Source organism: Acipenser ruthenus, chromosome 6, assembly GCF_902713425.1.
Source record: "Acipenser ruthenus chromosome 6, fAciRut3.2 maternal haplotype, whole genome shotgun sequence".
Lineage (NCBI taxonomy): Eukaryota > Metazoa > Chordata > Actinopteri > Acipenseriformes > Acipenseridae > Acipenser > Acipenser ruthenus.
The window spans coordinates 57,437,106-57,460,742 of NC_081194.1; the positions used below are offsets into that span (position 1 = coordinate 57,437,106).

At 36.8% G+C, this 23,637-nt stretch overlaps 1 protein-coding gene across 3 annotated transcripts in view; it reads left to right on the forward strand.

The window, feature by feature from the left end:
• Window positions 1–23,637, forward strand: part of LOC117410795 (leucine-rich repeat and fibronectin type-III domain-containing protein 2-like) — a 170,283-nt gene that overhangs the window by 38,923 nt on the left and 107,723 nt on the right. For all 3 annotated transcript variants that reach the window (XR_009328922.1, XM_034017619.3, XM_034017618.3), the window contains exon 2: window positions 19,751–19,867. The gene's annotated coding sequence lies outside the window, so the exon portion shown is untranslated. The remainder of the gene's footprint in view (window positions 1–19,750; window positions 19,868–23,637) is intronic.

The window sequence follows — 23,637 nt, forward strand, 5'->3', positions numbered from 1 at the left end:
TCTTTATGGCTTTGTTTTTACTGGGTGGGTCACAGTTTCAGTAGAAAAATAAAAAGTGGGTCTGCAAAGAAAAAAGGTTGAGAACCGCTGGCTTAATGTACACATACTGTAGCTCCTAACAAAAGCTTCATGTCACTAATATTAGTATACTACCTAACGTTGGACTGCTTAACCTAAGGTAAGATAGTCCAATACTAATCAGGGTCTGTGAAAATAGATTTATAACTTACAATTAAGAATTAAGATTCTTACTGACAGCTGGAACCGTAGTGAGGTGGTAGAAGCTAAATGAAGGGTTCAGCTGATCCTGTGGTTTAAACCACCAAGTCCCCTTGTCATGCATATTTATGAAGATATAACATTTAACATGAATACACTGTTGATAAAATACAAACATTAGTTAATATTAATTTCTCAATATAAAGGATGATGCCTCCATTATGTGATTAATATTTAAATATAAATATAGGGTTTTAGTCCTCAAACTTTATCCTCAGACTTTATTCATTATAAAATTATATTCACCATTCTATTTATCAAATATATCAAAACAACTATTAACATAATAGAAAATAAATATGAGGCTAAGTTGTAAAAATATGCTTTTAGATTGTGGATCAAGAGAGGTTAACCAGTCTAACTATGGCTAGGTTTACATGCACATGAAAATCGACTCTACACTCTTGACTCTGTGACGTTGTCACGCAAAACAGCAAAAGAACATCCTTTGGTCAGCGCGACTTTAAGGGCAGGGTAAATCGCTTTCTCGCGATAAAAATAGCTGTAAAAACCCATGTAAACCGGAGCAGGAGTTATGCTTGTGGCTGACGAGGTTTCAGCAGTCAAGACCCCGTTCTTCTGACTTAATAGCACGTAATCTCCAGTAGAAAGGCCGTACAAAACACACCCCAACACACACACACACTCACAAGCACACTACATTATGGACTACTTCAACACTAGAACCGCCGTGGTTATACTGATACCTACAACCGCTGATACATTTTAAACACCAACAACATTAAAATGAAAGACAAACTATCGGATAGTTTTATTCAAGCACGTCATATCAAACATCTGCACAGCTGAAACGCCATATTGAAATGAACAATTAAACATAAAGGGGTTTATTTTCTAAAGCACCACATAAAGCACTACTTAAAAAATGAAAAACTATAATAAAATAAACATTTCAAAGGAAACTAGTGTGTAAGCAGGTATATTTACATACAAAACTGTAAAAACAAAAGTAGTTTTTAATCTAAAACGAAAGTAGCATATGATTTATCTTGCATGTGTGTCACTTGCAGCACAGAATCCAGGTTGAGCTGCTGCAGCCTGCAGCTTTGCAGTTTTGTGATCGAAATGTTTCTGCTGAAGCGCTGTGGCTGCTTCAAGATGATAATCTCTCCTACCTAGTACAAAATGAAGGAATTGATGGCTGTCATGTCCAGTAGAGATAACAACAGGTGTGTTGCTATATAAAAAATTGAATAGTGTAGGTTATATTCAAAATAAAAACATGTATTGTAAAAGGTGGTTCTAGTGTTAATGAAATGTAACTTTTAGATGTTCCACAAACACACACACACACACACACAGGGATGTTCTCACCCTGCTGGAGTCTGAAAGGAAAGCCAGGAGGCTGCGATAGGAGTTCTTTATAAAGATGAGACGCAACCCAGACTGATGTGCCTGGTCGACCTTTTATCGCTCTACTGTACAATATCTTTGGCAATTGACAATAAATGAGTCTGATGGAAAAAAAACCTACTACGACTACAAATACTAATTCGACTACTACTAATAATAATACAGGACTGGAATAATACCAGGCTCTCCCAACCATTTACTCAAATTAATTGTACAGAAAGTATAGCAAACTAGTGTCTATTTTTGCCATTAGAGAAACACATTACACAGAAAAGGAGAGTACCAATTATTAAAACTCCTAAAATGAGCCAGAAAACAACAAAAAATGCAGACTTTTTTTTTATGTGCAATAAAACAATGTGAAAGTAAAAATAGAAAAACATGCAGCACAAAATGACTGATAGTGGCAAATCACTGCTTTTAAAAACTGCAAGATCAATAATCTTCACAGTGACCTGTATGAAAGAAGGCATCGTGTCACTCAGTGGTTTTGCTGATTTAGCTTGATTGAGATGTTTTATTCAGAATCAAGTAATTTGTCAGTATGCTGTGAGTAGTAATTAAGTGTTCCTGACATGAATGAATAGTTTGAGTGTGACACAGAATAGGTGAATCAATTGTAATGGATTGTTGTGACAGGTCAAGGTATTGTATGAAGCATTGCATAGATTTCTCCAAGGTTAAATACTTCTCCCTGTCCCCCCAAGCACTACATCCACATTATAGTCCAAGTCAGCAGAGCATCAGATACAGATTGAGGGACTTCAGAGGCCTAAGCTGATGTTGCATGTAACATGGTAGCTTAACCACTTTCCTTAATGAAAACCATTTGGAGAAATATACACAAAAAATAATAGGAGAACAATAGCAAAAATCGTCATGACTTATTGTACAAAGTTCACAGCAATGCACCAGATTATTTATTAATACTTGATATATACTATACATAGCAGACCGACCAGCTTCAGCAACAATGTACCCAGTAAACTGTATTTATCCCTGACAGAAAAGTTCTCATAGGGATACCATTCCATAGTAGTGCCAGTGTTTTACCCTGACGAAATGGTCAGGTCCCTTGCTAGAGTAGAATAATATTCTCCTGAATAAGAAGTCCAGATGTGTTTTATTCCAGAGAGGCTGCGCAAGCCAGAGATACAGTAGTCAGACAGAGCAACCCGTTTTGTAGTACAGTATATTTACTACCTGGTATTTATGACCAGCTCTAATATACATTTTGATTGTATATTTACATATATGGCTATGAAAATACTGCATTAACAATTAAACTGCATGTAAAAACTCACTGTAAACACGCCCCCACAATGCATGTACTCCTTTGGTAGATGAGGTCAGACATCAGTCTCCAAAAAGCCTAAACCGAGCAGAGATTGAATATGGTTGCAGAACCATTAGCAAACCATATCATTACCAGCTCTAACATCACAATTGATTTGGAGCAGGTATTGCATAGCGGTGCACCTGTACCCATGTGGCATTATGTTTCTGCAGTGTACATTGAACTTACAGCTTTATCATCAGACTGGTCTATTTATCATCTCCCTAATCCCCGCATTTTCTCATTCGCTAAATGAGAGTACCCTCGACTACTATAAATGACTGCCTTGTATTAATATCTTGATCCTGATTGAAATAATTACAAATGGTTGTGAGATGAAGAGCTTAAAGGGTACGTAAGACCTTTTTATTTTGTTGTGTTACATGTTCCCATGTGTTGCTACAACTGTTTACGGAAGGTGTGTGTATTGTTTTATTGTTTTCATTTTTTTTTACATTTTGACCACTTTTTTAACTTTTAAATTGCATTCCCTGCCTCAAGATGGCTTCCCATGTACCAGCATGGACCTTTCAGAACTACATTTCCCATCATCCTGCTCAGTGGTAAATTCATCTCAGTTACATATGTGGGCAGGAGGATGATGGGAAATGTAGTTCTGAGAGGTCCATGCGGAAGCCAAAAAATTAAAACAATACACACACCTTACGTAAACAGTTGTAGCAACACATGGGAACATGTAACACAATAAAATAAAAAGGTCCTTATGTACCCTTTAATTCTCCTCTCATATTAAATGCCATTAAATGCCTCTAGGACCTTATCTTTCCTACTCATTTGTTTTAATTGAAGCTCTTGCCATCTCAGATTGTCATCAGCTTCTTGAAAAAGTGTTTTCAGACAAGAATAAATGGCAAAATATGTAGAAAAATCAGCAAACTGCTGGTGAGCTGCTAACAAACTCAAATTTGGGAATTGGAATTGAGCCTCTTACTGGGCACCCTGCGGGTATATACAATCCCACACAAGAGTCACAGTAAATAGATTAATTATGGTGAGTAGACAACAAACATCTGACTGTACAGTAAAGCAATCTTAAATTGAATCACTGGGATCAAACTTGACCAAGTTTTGACATCAATCAGCTACTAGGAACAAGATGCTCCGAATGACCTCCACTCGTTCGAAAACCAGCAAATTACCAGCTGTGAGTGTCATTGCTGGAATTTCCACTAGGGATGTTAATGAAAAGCCACAGTACAATTACCATGTACTGGCTACAGTATAGCAGGAACAATTGTTTTTGTCATTTCTTTTGTTGTTCATGGGGTTCTGTAAAGGTTGTCAAATTTAGCATTTTTCCCTTTTTAAACATTACATTCATTAAGGTTTCATTATACACAGTACCAGTATACAGTAACAGATAACAGACAGTTTGAGGCTTTACTAATAATAAACCATCACCACGTTTTAAAAATGTAATTGCGTAGGAAGTGAATGGCAATCACATGGTTTCAATGTGTGTTCATTGTACATTATTTAGATAGTGTGGGTCGGGTCGGGTATTAGTCATACCCGGTATATTGAAGCTCAACAGTATCCTGGATCTTTCTGTATCAGGACTAGGTGTCTAGTAAGGCGATTTTGCTCTGTCTTTTTTACAGGTCTTAATAGAGGGATTATCCTGTGCATACTATAATCATTAACTGTGTTGCCCATCTAGCTGTAACCAAGCAATTAAACATAATCCATACCGTTTAATTTGCAGTACCTGCTGGTAGTCATTGGGTATTTTTTTTTCTTACTATCCCAGGGGACATTTCTCCATATCAATCAAATGCTCTGTCCAGCATGAGTAGATGTGAACGGACCCAGGCTGAAAGCTAAAGCCTGATTGTGCGCTAAGAGTGTTGATATAAACCATACACAGGCACTCGTGGTCCTATAACACTATTATGTACTACTCTATTGTTAATATACAAGTTAATGATTCTTCATATTCATAACCCACTGTTAATTAATCCCTGTGTGTTTGCAAATGAAACCCATTTCTAAAATATAATTTATCCTTGCCTACAAAGAACATGTGCTTCATTGTTCCATGCAGGGCTTCATATTCTGAATGGTGTTTGAAAGGAACCTGTGGCAAAGTTGGTTGGGGTGCGCAGGTGTAGAGGTGATGCAGTGCTCAAGACAATGACAAACAGCAAAGTACTGGTGAAATGGTGGTTTATTATTATTATTATTTATTATTTTTATTATTATTTATTTCTTAGCAGACGCCCTTATCCAGGGCAACTTACAATTGTTATAAGATATCACATTATTTTTACATACAGTTACCCATTTATACAGTTGGGTTTTTATTGGAGCAATCTAGGTAAAGTACCTTGCTCAAGGGTACAGCAGCAGTGTCCCCCACCTGGGATTGAAACCACGACCCTCCGGTCAAGAGTCCAGAGCCCTAACCACTACTCCACACTGCTGCCCTATATTTTGGTTTAATTGTAACCCAAAGTCTGATGACAACAGTAAATAATAATGGAGTACTGGCAATACACAACGATGTGTAATGCACAGTTAAATAACATGGGGTTCAGTCCCGAAATAATAAACACAGTATTTCAACACACACAGAACACAAACACAGTCAGAAGTCCAGAGTGAGTGCAGCCGTTTCTCCTCCAATCCGTGGTTGCCACATCGCTTTCCCTCTGGAGCGATGACTTAATGTACCGCAGCTGAGCCCCCTTGGCCGACTTCCGCCTAACCCTGGGAATGAATGGTCAGGCCATCCAGTCCAGGGCACTGTTCCCTTTACATCACCAAGAATCATTATCACCAAGAATTATTCTGTCTCTGTCACAGAACCTTACTAACATGTTTTCTTATACAGCTGAATTTATTTCAAATTCTCACTGAACGACTGGGGGATCATTCTCATGATGCTCTCTACAAATTGAGACTTTTTCTGTGTGGTACTCAGCTCTGGCCCACTCCAGTCATGGTCTTTATTCCAACCAGAGCCTAAATTAGTTAATTGCCTCTTAACAGCTTCACTTAACTACATTAGAACCTGCTTAGAGTAAAAACATGGACTGGATTGGTGCTGTCAGAAATTACCACTGTCATGCATATTTATGAGCAGTCAAGACTGGGGCGTGGTTTGGTTTGGTTTGGTTTGGTTTGGTTTGGTAGCGGGTAGATGATTATTATTATTATTATTATTATTATTATTATTATTATTATTATTGCAATCACTACTACAAATAGTACTAATGCCTCAGAGGTGTTCCACATTTAATTCCGCAGGATGATCTTTAGACATCCATAAATCAAATTTAAAGTTTAAGCGAATATCAGTAAAACATACATAAAATACATTAAGAACTACTATTGTTAGAGTATTCAAAACTGTTCAGTCATGAATTTCAACCGTAACTGAGAACTGAGCTAAGAATAAATACATGCTGATCATTGTATTTACTGTGAAGCAGTTGCTATTAATTAATAGCTACAGACAATAAATAGACAATAAATGCATTTTTAATAATGGACACTGTATTTAATAATAAGGCTTACTTGCAACTTTAGTATCCATGTTCATTTTCATTTTATGTATTGCTCTATTTTGTTTTTCACTTCTTTTGGGCTTTATGTATCAATCATGCAGATGAAGGAACTATATATCTTCCCTGATATAATGAATGAGTAACATATAATGAAAGTAAAAAAAGCTGAATCAGGAGTTGTAACACTTACAAAAGATCATCCCGCGGAAAATTGAAAAGAGAGATATTACTATTTTTGTTACTGTGTTGCCACAATTAAATTAAAAGGCATTGGTACTATTTGTAGTAGTGATTGCAATAATAATAATAATAATATTAATAATAATAATAATAATAACAATAATAATAATAATAATAATAATAGGCCTAATCTACCCATTACCAAACCATGCCCCAGTCTTGACTGCTCATGAATATGCATGACTGGTAATTTCTGTCTGCACTGTGGCGATAAAGAGTAATAACACATATGTGTTAAGGAGGGGTGTCTAAATAAATCTAGGTCAATCGTGTTTACAAATGCAATCGTTTTAAAAAGAGAAGGCTTAGAATAGGAAATGAGGCAGATTTTACGTTATAGAGATAGGGGAAAAGTCACTACCAGAACTCTTTGGATTCCCATGATGCACTGCTTAGGATCAGACGGAAGTTCCAATGTTAAATCAGCTGAGTTGATCATCTTGTCTATATAGAAGATCTTTGCTAGCACGCAACTCAGTACACATGTATACCCGACTTCACCAAGTTGACCGCCGCAACAGGGCTCTATACCTATTGTATGCCATCTTGGTGAGGTCACGCCCGTCGGTCTTCCCAACCAACCGGTCTTCCCATAAATCATCTGGTAATATTCAGGTCTGAGGATCAAGTACAGTATCAGAGCAGATTTTACTAAACCCAAGGCCAGTAGAGAAACACATTTCTTATTGTATCCCACTGACTCCTCTGGGGTTATCAACAGTATTAGCTCTACCTTACTGGCGTTTCTTGCACAGGAGGCATGTAATAACAGTACTGTGGCCATTCACCAATTGTTTTGTGGTTAGTTGAAATAAGTTCAATCTTTTCTTTCTGCAGATTCTTATTTCTTTCTGCAAATTCTTATTTAACATTTATTTTATCCCTGTGGTTGCGTGTTAGCACCTCTTAAACAGCATGTTTGAAATAGATATATGCAAGGAAGAATGAAAATAATCTGAAAAAAGCTCCTCTCTCAACTGAAGGGCATATTTTGGAGAGAAAAAAAAAAAAAATTGTAAGTGGCCATTATCATATGATCTGGAAGTTATTTACAGTGCTCTGGTACCAGGTGCTGAAAAAGGAGGTTGAGTTGGTGAGCAACATTGGTGAGCAGCAACAGCAGGTAACAAGACAGCATATTAGAAAATGAGAGAGAGAGAGAGAGAGAGAGAGAGAGAGAGAGAGAGAGAGAGAGAGAGAGAGAGAGAGAGAAAGAATAAACACAGAAATGTTGATGTATTTTCATTTGTATTCAGTAATAAAACTGTTCTGTATTCATCCTTGGGGTGCAGTCTTTACCTCATGCCCAAGCTATAAAAACAATGGTACAGTATCAGCATGGATTGTGAAGGCACTGGTCACCACATAACCAGAAGGACATTGTGGCCTTGGAGATAGTCCCAGACAAATCCCAGGGTTTAAAGGAATGTGCTATGAAGGTTGAGGGAAATGAATTTATTTATCAATCAATCAATTAATCTTTATTTTATATAGTGCCTTTCTTAGTGGACCACCATCACAAAGCAATTTACAAGATGCAGTAACAACAAGAAAATCCATAATACTTTAAATACAGAGAAATGCATAATACATGCTATACAGTCAAAAGAAAATGCATAATGCATAAAATACAGTGGAAAGTGCATAATACATTATACATGGTAGTAGCAAAATACATGAAATAGTACATTAAATACAGTGGAAAGTGCATAATACATGAAATAGTAGCAGCAACACAGCAGTTAATAGCAGATATCAGGCTTAAAGATCATGGAAAGCAAGAGAGAATAGGTGGGTCTTGAGGGTTGATTTAAAGCGAGCGATGGTAGGAGCATCATGCACCAAAGCTGGGAGAGAGTTCCAATGAGTCGGAGCCATGAAGCTAAACGAGCGTTCTCCAAGTGTGGTGCACTTTTGCTTGGAGATAACAAGCAGGCCAGAGTCAGAGGACCTCAGCTTGTGGGCAGGGCCATAGCGGGTCAACAGGTTAAGGAGGTACTCGGGACCTGTGTGATGAAGGGCGTTGTAGGTGAGCAGGAGAGTTTTGATGAAGAGCATTGTTAGTGAGCAGGAGAGTTTTGAAAATAATCCTGAACTTTACCCTAGAACAAAGAAAAAAAAAATAACTTGATTGAAATCTTTAAAATCCTAAAGAGTTAACCAATGTCAGGTGTTAGATACTCTTAAACTCTTAAATTTGAAAAACACATTAAAGATACATGTAGTAAAATTGGTAGGAAGCTTGGAGTATTGTATGGTCAGCGCCACTGTTTAAGCTTTACAGCAAGGTTTAAACTAGCCCAACAAATTATGTTCCCTATTCTAGACAATAATGATCTACAGGACTGCTAGTAAGAAATCAATGAAGAAGATCGATACAATGTATAATAGGATTTGTAGGTTTGTACTCCAGTGTACTCCACTAGAGCATCACTGCAGTTTTTATTCTAGATTAAATTTACTGTCACCTGCTAACAGAAGGAATTCTCACTGGAATTTGATTCCTTTTAAAGGGCTACATAAGTTTATTGAAACAGCTTGTTTCATGAGTTTACCTGTAAATACAGCCTACGTAATGTCTGTGGCACAAAATAATTCAATATACCATCTGTAAAAAGTGCTGCAGGAAGAAAATCTTTTTTCTGCTGCTACAGACTGGAACCTGTTACCCGCAGGACTTAGATCTGACATCTCTTGTAATTTAAAAAAACTAAAACTGTTGTTCCAGTACATAAATAGGCCTTGTGTATGTACTGTGTAAATTGAATGTGTACTTTGTGTATTGTCTTGTCATTATGTGGTTTTATTATTTTTATTTTGAAACCTGTAACCTGTTGCTGTACTTTCTAGGACACCTTTGTAAACTAGCCACTTGAAGCTCATATGGACTGCCTAAATAAAGTTATTATGTAGATAAGTTTGGTTTAGTCTGTTAGTCACGGAGGTTACTTTTACAGTGACAGATCTTAATATTACAACCTTAATTGAGAGCTGAGGGTGCTAAGCTCTTTAAAATAACATAAAACTACTGTCAACAGTAAATGCCTTTAAAATGTCATGAACACAAATATAAACTACAAAAATAATATTATATTGTACATGAAAAATTAATGTTTACAAAAGCTAGTAAATATTTCATTTTTTTTTTTTTTTTTACAAATTTCGTTTTATCACAGATACACATTAATAAAACAACTCAAATAGATATAAATAATAGTATATTATACATCATGTTTTAACTACATACATATTTTTTATTAAACATTATCCACTTTTTTTTTTTAAAACATGGTGCCATAAACAGACCTCGCACAGAAAAATAATTTAGTTACCATAATTTCTCATTAGCTGCAGTAACGGTAACGTACAGTCTATTTACAGTAAATGCAGCCCATGCCCTCTATAACAATACAATAAGATCAAATTATATATATATATATATATATATATATATATATAATATACAGTGCCCTACTATTGTGCGGCTGTCATAATAATTGCACATACAGCAATCTACCCATAAAAAAAAACAATAGGATTTGTATTTCAATCCCATTGCACTGAAGCAGTATACAGCAAGCTTGGGGTTTCTCAGTATTTAAAGAGTAAGCAAAGCAGATTCATTCATTCAGATCCATTCAATATTAAAACAGCGTTTGCTCCAGTGCAAAGTTTGCACCACTTGAAATAAAACAAAGAATTAGCATACTAATACAAAATATAAGCAAACAAGCCATATTTTCCACAAAAGGAATAAACAGCTAATGCTTAACGACGGTATCTTTCGACTCCCATTCCAGCCAACAGTTGCAAAATCTGCACATGATTATTTTGTCACCGTCAGCTGCATACATCCCCTCATGTTCAAATTACTTGCAGTGTTGTTTAATTGTTATGTGCAGTTTAGGCATTTTAGAAACAAATGTCTCTTCCCTTCCATCACAATTTTAATTCCCAAACGACTCGCTCCAAATTATACATCTGCGCAAGTGCTAGTCAGAGCTTCCGTTTCCCTTCAGACCATGTCTATGGTAACGGCTGAGCCTTGACAACTACGATTTCAAGTATTTATTTAAAGTATTTTATGTATAAACCTCTCCATTTAAAAATGTCATTCTATGTTTGCTTTATAATTATTTTTTGTTTCATATTTGCATGTTGTCTTATTTCATTTTATATGTTGCGTTTTGTTTTATTTCGTGCTATTTCGTATTTGCGAAAAACACAGGGCTCTAGTTATATAATATATGAAAGACACAACTCTTTTGCAACTCAAGGACATGTGGTATGAAATGGTATCAAAATAAAGGTGATTGGTTAACGCTTAACAACCCGTATTGTTGACAAAGTAAATAGACATCATAATATAAAAAGCACTATGTATGTGATGCCCTTTTAACAGGGCCAAGGCTGGCCGCAAACTGAATGACCACATACATCAGACATGAATGCCTTAATCACTGTGCAAAAATCAGAGTTATTTTTATTTGTCTTATGATCTGAAAATTGTAGATTTTTAAATGCTTTAATTTATCAGAATGTAACTGTATGCACTGCAGTTATTGTCAGCGCTAGTTTAGTTTCATATCTTTTCCTAAAGATTATTGCATTCTGCTACCTGAATAAAAACCAAATGCAATTTGGGGATGAAGCTTATCTGCCAATAAAATACAATGGGACAAGCCATTTAGAGCAACCCGTTCGTACATTTCAGCCCAAAGGTTTATTGATGTGATAATAGCTTAGTGAATTGAATTATAATGCATAAACGATTTCACCTTTAAATCGTACCAACAAATAAAGTGCATGATTAATAAATGAGGGTCTGTAGGCTTTAAATGGTACATAAAGACCTTTTTATTTTATTCTGTTACATGTTCCCATGTGTTGCTACAACTGTTTACGCAAGGTGTGTTGTTCTAATTTTTTTTTTACATTTTGACAACTTTTTTAAACTTTTAAATTGCTCACTGGTAAATCCATCTCACTAACATATGTGAGCAGGAGCATGATGGGAAATGTAGTTCTGAGAGGTCCATGCGGGTACATGTGAAGCCATCTTGAGACAGGGAATGCAATTTATAAGTTTAAAAAAGTGGTCAAAATGTAAAAAGAAAAAACTAATTAAAACAATACACACACCTTACGTAAACTGTTGTAGCAACACATGGGAACATGTAACTCAATAAAATAAAAAGGTCCTTATGCCCTTTAAAAGCCTGAAAAGTGACTGTCTGACTCCTAGCATACTTCTGCATGGAGATGATAATGCTATGTTGCTGTATTGATTTCATACTCAGTGACAATTTGATATAGCTTTCACAATGGATCCCTTCGAGTCACCTAGGAAATATTAAAAACAAGGAGATAACCAATCTTTGGATGAGGACAGGGTCCCCAGGTAGACATGAAAAAATGTATGAGGTGCCTAATTTTGCACACTACTGTTCTTTACAAGATTGTTTAGACACCCTACTTCACCTCATACATTTACCAATCAGATATCTGTCAAAATAAAATTTAGGCACAGGGTCCGGATTGTATCCTGTAATACATCAACACCGAGCTTTTCCTTACCCCGTGGGGAATTGCTGTTTATTCTGTCACAGTATGTTGTGTCTTGCTTGTTCTGTTTCAGTTGTAATGCCAGCAGCAATTACCTCTTTCAAGCTCATATTTTTAAAAGTTGTCAATTTTGCCAGTTTTTTTTTTTTATTTATTTATTTTGTTCTTAGCAGCATGACAATTTTGAAAAAAACTTATCAGCATCCTCACAGCCCCTGTTGCAGCCAGTAGCTACAATCAAATATTGCTATGTTGAAGTTGTGTAGGACCAGTTCTTTAGGGAAAAAAACAAACATTTGTTTCAATATATCATGTTAAAAGCAGTCAATAGACAGCACTGCATTAATAGTAAACAGTTTCTGTATTCATTCTGCGATCTAACTGACCCTGCACAAAGAATGCTCTGTTGGCAAGGTTCAGAACAACATGTATTGACAATGTGTGAAGCAGACTAGTAGATTTAACAACAAAAACTGACTAATAAAAAGTGTGACAGGTTTAGCTAAGAAAAGCACCAAAAAAAATGAATAATTGAAGGTAATTTTTGTGAGATATCAAATAAAGAACACAATTTAAAAAGCTTTCTGGTTTTGTGCCACTGCTATGAACAAGGGCCCAATCCATATTACGAGCCACTGTATTGTGTGAATGGCACACTCAATTAATCTAACACTTATGCCACCTTCACACTGTATTCTTAGGTGCTTCTTGGTCGCATTAGCAGCACTAAAAATTATCCGAGGGCATAGAGTTGTCTCATTTAGCTTGCCTCGAAATCTGTTTAAGGGATTTGACCCAGACCTTGCTTAGCAACTTAAAGGGTGTTAGGGATTCAGGATACATCATTTGTAATATGGTGGCTTATTTTATGTGTTGATGTGGTTTAGACTTTAGGGGTCAACTGCAGCGTACCAATGATTCAGTCACATCAAGTGGACTAAAATACGGACTAGAAAATCCTGAAATCTGTACTAACTTAATCCTGATTGCAGCGTACCAAACAGATGATCCCGGTAATCGGTTTAACTGATCAGAACAAGTGAAACAAGTTAAACCGATAATGGGGAATAACCTACACCTATGCCCAAAAGTTTTGCATCACCCTATAGAGTTAACAATTTTTGCTTCATAAAGTTTCCCACATACTTAACAAAAAAACTGACAAATTAAAAAATGTGACATTTCGAAAATCTAACAATAATTTACTACTATTATGGCTTTCACTTTTGCTAAATTATTTAGTAGTTTCTTTGATTAAATAAAATATGTAAATTATATTCATTATTGATGGCTTGTATCTATATAATGTTTAAACAACCTACATTTTGTTATTCATGGTAATTTAAATGCTTGATATGTGTACCACAGCCAGACCATACATATTCAACTAATTTTCATGGTGAGACCATGGAGTAACAACATCAGTGATGTACTGTCAGTAATTGCTATACCATGACCCTTATAAAATTGTACCACACTACATCATCATAGTAATTCAGCTTTTTTTTATTATTCATGGCATTACCATCCATTCTTGTGATTCGCCCTTCTGTCTTAAAAACATAAGAACATAAGACATTCTAGAATGAGAAAAAGCCATTCGGCCCACCTATTTGCGAGAGGAAAACCAAAAAACTAACATGGTTTAGTGGGGGAAATGAAACCTCTGGGAATCCGTGGCTAAAAGGACCACCCTTCCTCCAGGCGGCTAACAAAAGGTCTTATTATGGATCTGATAGTCTCTGCTTCAACAAATCTGTCAAGCAGCATGTTCCAATGGTTCACCACACTTTCTGTGAAAAAGCTCCTTCTCCCCTCGATTCATCAGCTTCCACCCATGGCCCCTGGTTCTGTTCTCTGTGACCTGTTAAAAATAATTCTCAGCAGTTACTTTGTTAAACCCCTTGATAATTTGAGCTACCTCTATTGAGTCGCCTCTGGCTCTCCTTCTTTCTAGGCTATACACAGATTCAGCTCTTTCAGTCTATCTTCATATGACATACACTTCAATCCTGGAATTAATCGTGTTGCTCTCCTCTGTACTCCAATGCCTAAATGTCTTTCTTAAGATATGGGAACAAGAACTGTACACAGTATTCTATGTGTGGTCGTACCAGTGCATTGTATAATTTTAATATAACTTCACTAAATTTGAATTCATGTCTTGGCTATATAACTTAACATTCTATTTGCCTTTTTTAAAGCTTCTCTGCACTGTCTAGTTGGCTTAAGAGATTCATCCACTACTGCCTCCATGTTCTTTTCATACATAGCTTCCTCTATTTTGTTAATATTCATGTTATATTGCCTCTAATGTTTTTGCACCCTATGTGCAAGACTTTACATTTATTCACATTCAATTTCATCCTCCATGTGTCAGCCCAAGCTTGAATCTTGTCTAAATCTCTTTGTATTATTAATGTTTCTGATTGGGAGATGGCTACCCCTCCCAGTTTTGTGTTGTCTGCAACCCCAGCTCCCGTCTCAGGCTCTCTAGCTCCTCCTAATGTCAGCGGTTGCTCGCTTCCTGCTCCGCCATATTTCTATTGATCCTTACGATCAATTCTTGCAACTCCATTTTATTTCTGGATCTTTAGGGGTTCCCACTCACGCTACCACCATATGCAAAACGGCCGGCAAATTATATTTTTGTCCGGGTTCACCTGGCTTTCCCATAGCTCCTTAGCAATATCAAGGATACCTCTGGGCTGCCTACCATAAAAAAAGCTGGAACAGTGAGAAACCTGTGGACAATTGGGACATCTACTGAACCACAAACATTAAATATGGAAGTAGGATGTCCCAGTTTGTTCCATCTCAGTCAATAACCTTTCTCAGCATGTGTTTCAGGGTGCAGTTGAATTTCTCAACCAACCCATCAATTTGGGGGTGGTATGCCGAGGTTCTTAAGGGTTTTATTCTTAGTAACTCACACAAATATCTCATAAGTTTAGACACAAACGGTGTCCCTTGATTGGCCAGGATCTCTTTTTAGGTATCCAACCTGTGTACCTATACTAGCTATTTAGCAATATGTTTAGATGCCATATTCCTTCGGGGAATGGCTTCAAGGGTATCTTGTGGGGGAGTCCCAGGCAGATTTTGGCAACCTATCCACCAGATCCATGGCTATGCGCTCAAAGGGAACATTTATTATAGGCATGGGCACTAATGTAGCTCTAAATCTATTACTGGTATTGGTTAACTGACAATCAGGGCACGATAGACAAAACTTATCTACATCTTAATATACTCCCAACCAACCCCGTCAATTTTCAACCAGTAACTGTTTCCTGGTTTCATTTCTAATTCCTTGCACCTCACACTGCTTGGTTACCCCTTTACTTGTGCACTTCCTGTTCTCAACCACCAAAGTTTTCCTATTATCTATAGGACCACCTGGAGATTGTTTTCACTTCTGTTATCACCAAAGCAGGGTCAGAAAATGGAAACACTTGTCCCACACTCTTTGTAGAGTCAACTTCACTCCTTGGATGCTTCTGTTCAGATTTAGCCAATTCTCAGTTAATTTGGACCAGTTTATCAAACACTGGGAACTCTTTACCCAGTATCACAGCATGTGGCATTTGTGTGACCACTCCCTCTGTTAATACACACATTTCCCCTTGTACCTCAAATATTACCTTGGTCATTGAATAATATGTTACATTGCCATGTATGCATGTGATACCAGTCTTAAGATCATGTTTCAAATCTTTGGGTTTCACAGCATTAGGAGAATTCACTACCTGAATCATTTACTTTTATCTTTCTCATAAATGGGAGGTTTCCTATAGCCACACTTACTACACTGACTACCCCACAATAATCATTGTTCCTGAGATTACATTGCATGGGCTCCTGTTCATTTGGACACTGTATCGCAATATACTCATCGAATCTGTAACACTGATAATGTTTATACCCATCATCTTCAGCGCCCCCTTTAAAACCAAATTCTTTCTTAACTGTACTCTGGGAGTCCCTATCTTTTGGGTCCTTGAGGTCTTCAGGACAGGTTGACTGCACAGCTCCTCTGCTGCAAGTTACTGTTAAACAAGAGCCACAAAGTCCTCCAGGGTAGCCGGATTCCCGTGAAGGCATGGCTTGTAGGAACCGGTCCATTACAAGTAGTTCTACTACTCTTCTTGCAGAGTTGGCCTTGGGTTGTAGCCATCGCCTGGCTCGGTGAATCAGGTGAAATTTGAGACCTTGAAGCTTGTTCTTCTTTGTATTTCCATGTGTTGAACCGCTGGGCTCTTACCAGCAACGTCACGCCTGCTCTTGCCAGGATTGTCGTAGTTTTCTGCAGCTGACTGCTCCAGGTAATATGCTTTTTGTGCATCTACAACCAGAAAGGGAGCGGTGATGCCAGCCCACTGTTCTCATGGTCATGACTCTCGAGGCGCCATACTCTCGAACGTGAGCTGGTACGCTTCCACATCGTCGGCTGTAGTCATCTTTTGTAGTAAATGGCTTGGTCTCATGCCCTAATTAAGCACACATGGTGCCTCAGCTGTGGTGAGTCAAGTAGCTTAAGCTTGGCTGTCAGTTTGCAGTTGGGTCATTTGAGTCAGCAAAGCTTGATTCATTCTGCATTGCTCTTCCAGTTGCTCTTGTTATTGAGCAGTCTGGTCTCTTTGGAGGCAATTGGTCACAAGGCAATTTCTATGTTATTACACAGTAGTTACTTGGTCTGAAGAGGAAGAACCTGTATTACCAATAAAGCTGCTACAAAAGTTAGCACAAATCAACTGATACACACAAAATATTTCTAGTTTTAAAATATTTTTTCTGTGTTTATAAAAAAAAGGGACTACAAGCTTTTCAATAGTGCGGAAGCTTACCAAATCTTGCCCTTGATATCGCTGGTCCTACATAATGTATTTTCTGACATTTCTGATAGCATCAAGGTAATTATTGATAAGCTTTAACACTGTACCACCGTGCCCTATTAAGTACAAGCACATTAAAAAGGAAGCAAGTGGTTTAGAGAACAGACACATAATCCTTGTAATTTTCAGGTTCTTTTCACTGTAGCTAGCTTTCCCTATGGAGAGGTCCTATAAATATGCTTTACACATGCTCATGCTATTTTAATCTCAATTTCTCAAAGTAAAACCATTTAATTGGGTTCAATTCTAATTCCAATTTATGAAATAAATTGCTGTCTGCTGCACTGGGTTATGCTCCTATTGAAAGAAGGTGGAGGGAACTCACTGTGTAAGAGTGAGTTGGTGGCTCAATAGCTGTTTGCTTGAGAATGTGATGGATTTCAAATTATATTCAATGTATCCTAAAATAACATATTTCATAATCTCCTAACCTCCTAATTTGAACAATATTATGGAATCATTATTACATTCCCATGTATAAAACATATATCTTTTTTATTCATACAAAGATCTAAATAATGGGGATTACAACTTTAGCCAAGGGCTTGAAGGAATGAGCTTTGAAGAGGGAATGTAAAAGCTAAATAAATTAAGAGGGAACTTTATTTAGCCTTCATTTTTTTTATTTAGCTTACAGCAAAGAATAGTTAGGGGGATCTGATAGAAGTTTTCAAAATCTTAAAAGGAGTTCATAAAGTTCACCTCATGCCTAATCCATGAAAAAAAACACCAGTATGGTATGGTTTAAGTTCCTGCTTCGTGCTCACCCCTGCTACTCCTATTTCTGTACTTGTATCCACAGCACTGTCCTCCTCTGCTCTGCACAAATCATTGGCATTGTTTCAGGAGAGAACATTAGACTTAGATAAAAACACAGGATTCAGTGAGGGAAGAAAACGCAAATGTTGCTCTTCTTGACAAATGCTGCTGAATATAATTATTGCAATATGTTCACTTTCATTCTCCACCTGATTTATGAACCTGGATGTGTGAATAGAAATCTGAAAACAATCATAATTATGTTTCATAAATGTATCACCCTTGATTTGTTCAACACAGGATTTTGCAAAGATAAAACAATATGGATACTACATAGATGGCTGCTGCACATGGCTATCTGTGGCTTAGCTGAACCAATTAGCAAGGTGGACATTACAGAAAGTCTTTTTTTTTCAGAAACTCTTATTCTGTGACTGCCGTTGCCAAGGCTTGAAAAACTTAAACTGTTCCATGCCCTGTTACACAAAAGCAATACTTAAGGTCCAGTCCTCTTTGGAGACTCATTATACTATGCTACATATTTCAAATACTTACCTTTTCAGCACTAGCAACACCATCACCCTTTCTTTTGTTGAAAATGTTTTGGCTTGTTTTTATTCTTTAATCTGGGATATGGAGACATTTAAAATAAAATGCCATATATGATATATTGCTGCTGCTTCCTGGTACCTGATTTCTCCCTGTGTTCAAGACCATGTCATATCACATCATGTGACCAACACAATGGGGTTCCCAAACTGGGGTTTAAGGGGAAATGTGCACCCAGAAATGTGCACCCCCCACAACTGACAAAGCCACGTTATCCTATTCTGTTGAATTAATCAATTTACACAAATGGTGCTGTGCTATGTGAGAAGTGGAGATCATCCCTCGTCTTACCACATCCCAGCCTAACACCTTGGTGCAACAGGCCTTATGTCAGCATAACCAGCTCACTAACATTCCCTTCAGGCAGGAAGTTATTACTAAGAGCTTAGTGGGAAATAAAAAGGGGACTTGTGCAACAATGTTGCAACAAAGTAGTGGAATCCAATCTATGAACGAAATTGGCCAGAGACCGCAACCTCTTCTGGAATTACAGAGATTGTTATATCAGAATCATAATGAGATCTTGTGCAAGCAGTATAATTGGCTGTGGCACACCATGGGGGATTTTCATCAGGGTAATGAATTCCTGTCAAAAGGAGAGCTGAGCTTAATGCAGCTTCATGTGAGCGGCACCCATGATTACATTATTTAACTCCCCTTTTACCTGATTCTATGCAGCCCTATCCATGCATGGGTTCTGGACAGGACTATAGTTTTCTATAAGGAGTGTCCCCTTTTGTACACAGAAACACTTTACACACCTAGGGCTAAATGCTCAAAGCTATTTACTTCAAATTGTTATTTGCACAATTATTTTCTGAAACTTACTAAGCCATAAATAAACAAATCAAACAAATTTAGGGATTTTTCAGTAGACTTAAGTTGTTTCTTATTAGTTTTAGAATTACTTTAAAGCATACAGATTTTGAATCTATTTGGAATCCAAATGACAGTCAATGGCAAAAAGATTCCACTTGCCATGTTCTAATCGGTATCTGCCTGCTAAGTTAATAATTCAGACTTCTTAAGGACACAGTGCCACTTTTATATCGACCATTGCATACTTTATGAGTAAGCTGACATTTATTTCAGCTGACATCAAATGTTGTGACACCCAACTTGAAATATATTCTGAGAGAATGTGTTTGTTTTTATTCTGACAGGTGAGAGAGTGGCCTAATGAAGTGTGGTAATCCTACATCACATGACATTACATCACATGACACAAACACACAGAAGATAGAGGAGCTAATGTGCAGTTCATCAATGCAGTGTTGAAGGTAAGTAAATAATGTAAATGTCTGCTCTTTGAAACATTTTGTTTTCACATATATGTCATCATACCTGTGAGTTTATTACACCTGCTTCCTCCACCAACCGGTTATCTATGAGTCTGTATAAGACCACAAGGTCAAGTGCCCAACATTATGAGAGCTTGGAGCATAATTGAAACTATTCCTGTAAAGCTGCAGTCGAGAAATACAATTCTCTTCAAAGGTGAACTATTTCGTTAATATGTTGACAGTTTAGCTGCTAATATACGTTGGCAATACATTTTGTGATTTTGGGAGTTGGCTGTTTTACATCAAAATTACTGTATGTTCCCTTTCAGATACCCCAGGCAAACTACATGTTGTTTTTATTGTCAGACTATTTTCATTGGTATCATGTGACCACAAAATACAGCTATCATTGTTAACAAAACACTACTTTTTAATAAAATCTATTATGCCTGTTTAGTTCCTAAAATCTTAATTTTTGATGTAAGATTGTAGATTAAGCTGTTGGATGTTTTACATGCTCTAGACTGACATCCCATAAATAATTTTCTTTTAATGGACACTTGAAATAACCAATGATAGCAAGGATCTCGATTTGTCCATTCAAAGAAGAGGGATGTAGTTAAGTTAGGGGAAGTGGCATTGTGGAAGCTCGCTAACGCTTCACTTCCCAAACTGAGCGTGGATTGATCAAAGGAGGTGTCGATGTTTGAAAGCCATTACATTTAAACGTGAGTTTTAAAAAATACATTTAAAAATACATTTTTTCCCTTAGTTATATTCGTCTATAAATAGCGTTGTGCTGTCAACGTGTTCAACAACACTAATAAAGTGAAGAAGTGTTTTGTTTTTTGCTTTTGAATCTCCAGGGTAGGAATATGGTGGTGGGCTATTGAAATAAACAAACAGAATGCGTGATGAGTTGTTAAAAATTGTAATAACCAGCAATCCTGACTCCTACTTAAACATTCATAAACTGTTGTTGTTGTCTCTGATACTGCCATTAAGCAGTGCTTGTGAGCCTATCAGCCTCAAGGCTTTCTGCCATGATGCATATTCATATGTGTAAGATGACCACTGAAACATTTTAGCCTGAACCGAGCATCCTTGACAGGGGTGCAATTCTTTGTAAAAATTGGTGCTAAACTGTTTTGAAAGTTGACTACATACATATGTCATAATTATATATAATGTGTTTTTTGGCTGTAGTTGATTCTCATCCCATAGAAATTCACTAAAAGTCTATTTTTTAAAGTATCATCTTGGAATTGGTGTCCTTTTTTTCAGAACACTATGTGGAACATAAAGAACTTCAGAAACCATATCAAGTTTTTGATTTTTTTTTTTTAAACACAGTATTTTTTATTTTTGTATTTTTTTAAAACATTAAGTATTTTTTTTTATTATTATGTATTCTGCTTAGAGATACATGTATGTTTGGGCAAATTACAAAAAATTGTTTCACCTGAGTGATTGCAATGACATAATACACGTGTATTCTCGGTGTCTTTATAAGCAACATTGGACACTACTATATATGCACCGAATCCAGGATTCGGTTTCAGATTCAGCCCGAATACCTACTTTTTGAGCAGGGTTCGGATTCGGGCCGAATACTTAGGATTCAGTTGAATACTTCACCGAATCCTATATCTGTCCAGATGCACAACCATTTTAATATATCCCTCCAATGTGTGCTGTTCTTCTTTAAATAAAAGACATGAATCCGGTATTGAACGTAACTTGTATTTACTAACAAGAACACGTTTGATGAACTTAGTTGCTGCTGTCAACTCCCTGTTACTGGTGGCGCACGCACTAAACACGTCACGCAGCTGCTGAATGCAAACATACCCCCGTATGCAACAGCAGAGTCACGTCACACTTTTCATGGAGTAATGGCAAACTGTTGTAAACTATTGTGCTTTGCTGCTTTGAATGAAATGTGTTCCAGAGATCACACTGAGAAACTATTTTGTAGCCTATTTGATAGGTGTTACACACACGGTGCATTTAAATCAGCGTGGGTTTTATTTCGCAGGGAGATTCAGGTCACTCATCACAGTCATTTTTTCCACATAGCTCTCAGATAGGGTTGTCAACAGGCTCCAGAATTTCGGGACACTTTAAGGCAGGTCAGGTTTTTTTTTTAACTCACCTCTCTAAACTGCAAAGTATTCGATATGTAAAGTGAGTGTGAATTGCTTTAGCAGTTTAGTAAATATATTTAATTGTTTAATTGTGGTGGCAATTCTATCCGGAAAGCCTCGTAACAGCGATTAATTGTATTGCTTGAAAATTTTTATACAATAAACAATATCTATCAAAATAGCGCAACACCATTATTATAGATAACTTTGCACTCACCTGCACTCTTTCATTTAACCTTGTGGCAGCAGGAAAAGTTTCTATTTGTTTAATATTTCTTGCTTCACACAGTCCTGCCAAGTCAGAGACTCAGAAAGCCAATCAGCTGCTGTATAGGTCTGATTGATGGAAACGATCCTCGCAGGCAGGTGTGTGCTTTTGGTAACAACTAAGTAAAACAATTAAATTAATTTAGCGACAGTTTGCACAATTCACACTCACTTCACTGAATACATTGCAGTTTAGAGAGGTGAGTTACAAAACCTGACTTTCCTTAAAGTGTCCCGCGATTCTGGAGCCTGTCAGGTGACACAGGTTGAAACGTCATTAAAGAAAATAGTGGGTTATGGCAAAGATGCAGCTCTCCTTTCTTGTAAAGGTAAAGTAAATAGTTCTGTATTTTGATGTTTCTGTTGTGGGGGGAGGGGGCTAGCGGTAAATTGTGTAAGTTTCAAACTGAAATCTTATTCAGGGATATATTTCCATTCGGTAATAAAAAATACTATTAACTAAAAAGCCTCAAAACAATAGATTGTGCGCATCCCTTGTTAGTAGCTGCCAGTCTGTTTTTCATTCAACAGTTTCCTTCAGTTTTTCTTGACAGTCTAGGGATGCACTGAATCTAAGTTTTTGAGATTCGGACGAATACCGAAACCATCTCAAAAGATTTGGCCGAATCTCAAAACCTTGGATTCGGTGCATCCCTAGACACTACTCTCAATTATTTTCTCAAAATAAATATTTATAAATCAAATAATAGTTTATTCATTCCATTATTATCAGTAATAAGGAAAAAAAAATGTATCTGACAAATTTAGTTCATGAAATAGTATCTGCTTATATCACCTTGTTTCTTGATATTTATAAATGTTGTAAAAACGTATATATTAAAACACGAGACAGAATAAATGTTGCCGCACTTTAAAAATTAAATGCCCGTCTCACTGACATCACATAAAAATAAAAACAAGCAGGCAGTGAAATTCAATTCCTCTCCTATTCAAGCTGTACTGCAAATTATGGTGGCCCAGCAAGTCAATGAAACAAAGTATGTTTTTTATCGTGTTTACCTGATCATGGGCACTGAATGACACTTCAGTATGATCGTGTTACACGATCACAAGCTCTGTTGTGTTGCTTAGAACTGCATAACCACATTTTTTGAGTTGCTTGCAGAGCACCCACCCCCATTTCATGTGCCCAGTACGTCACTAAAGAATAAGATATTCTGGCATAAATATACAATTTTTCAAGCTGCACAAAATAAGGATTTTAGGAATAGGTAACATAACATCTCCCTTCAATGGTTTGCTACCCATAATAAACAAGTGATTTTTACTACTTTTGGTTACATTACCACTGTTACAGCATGTTTCATGGTGGTTTGTTCTGGGGTTTATTTA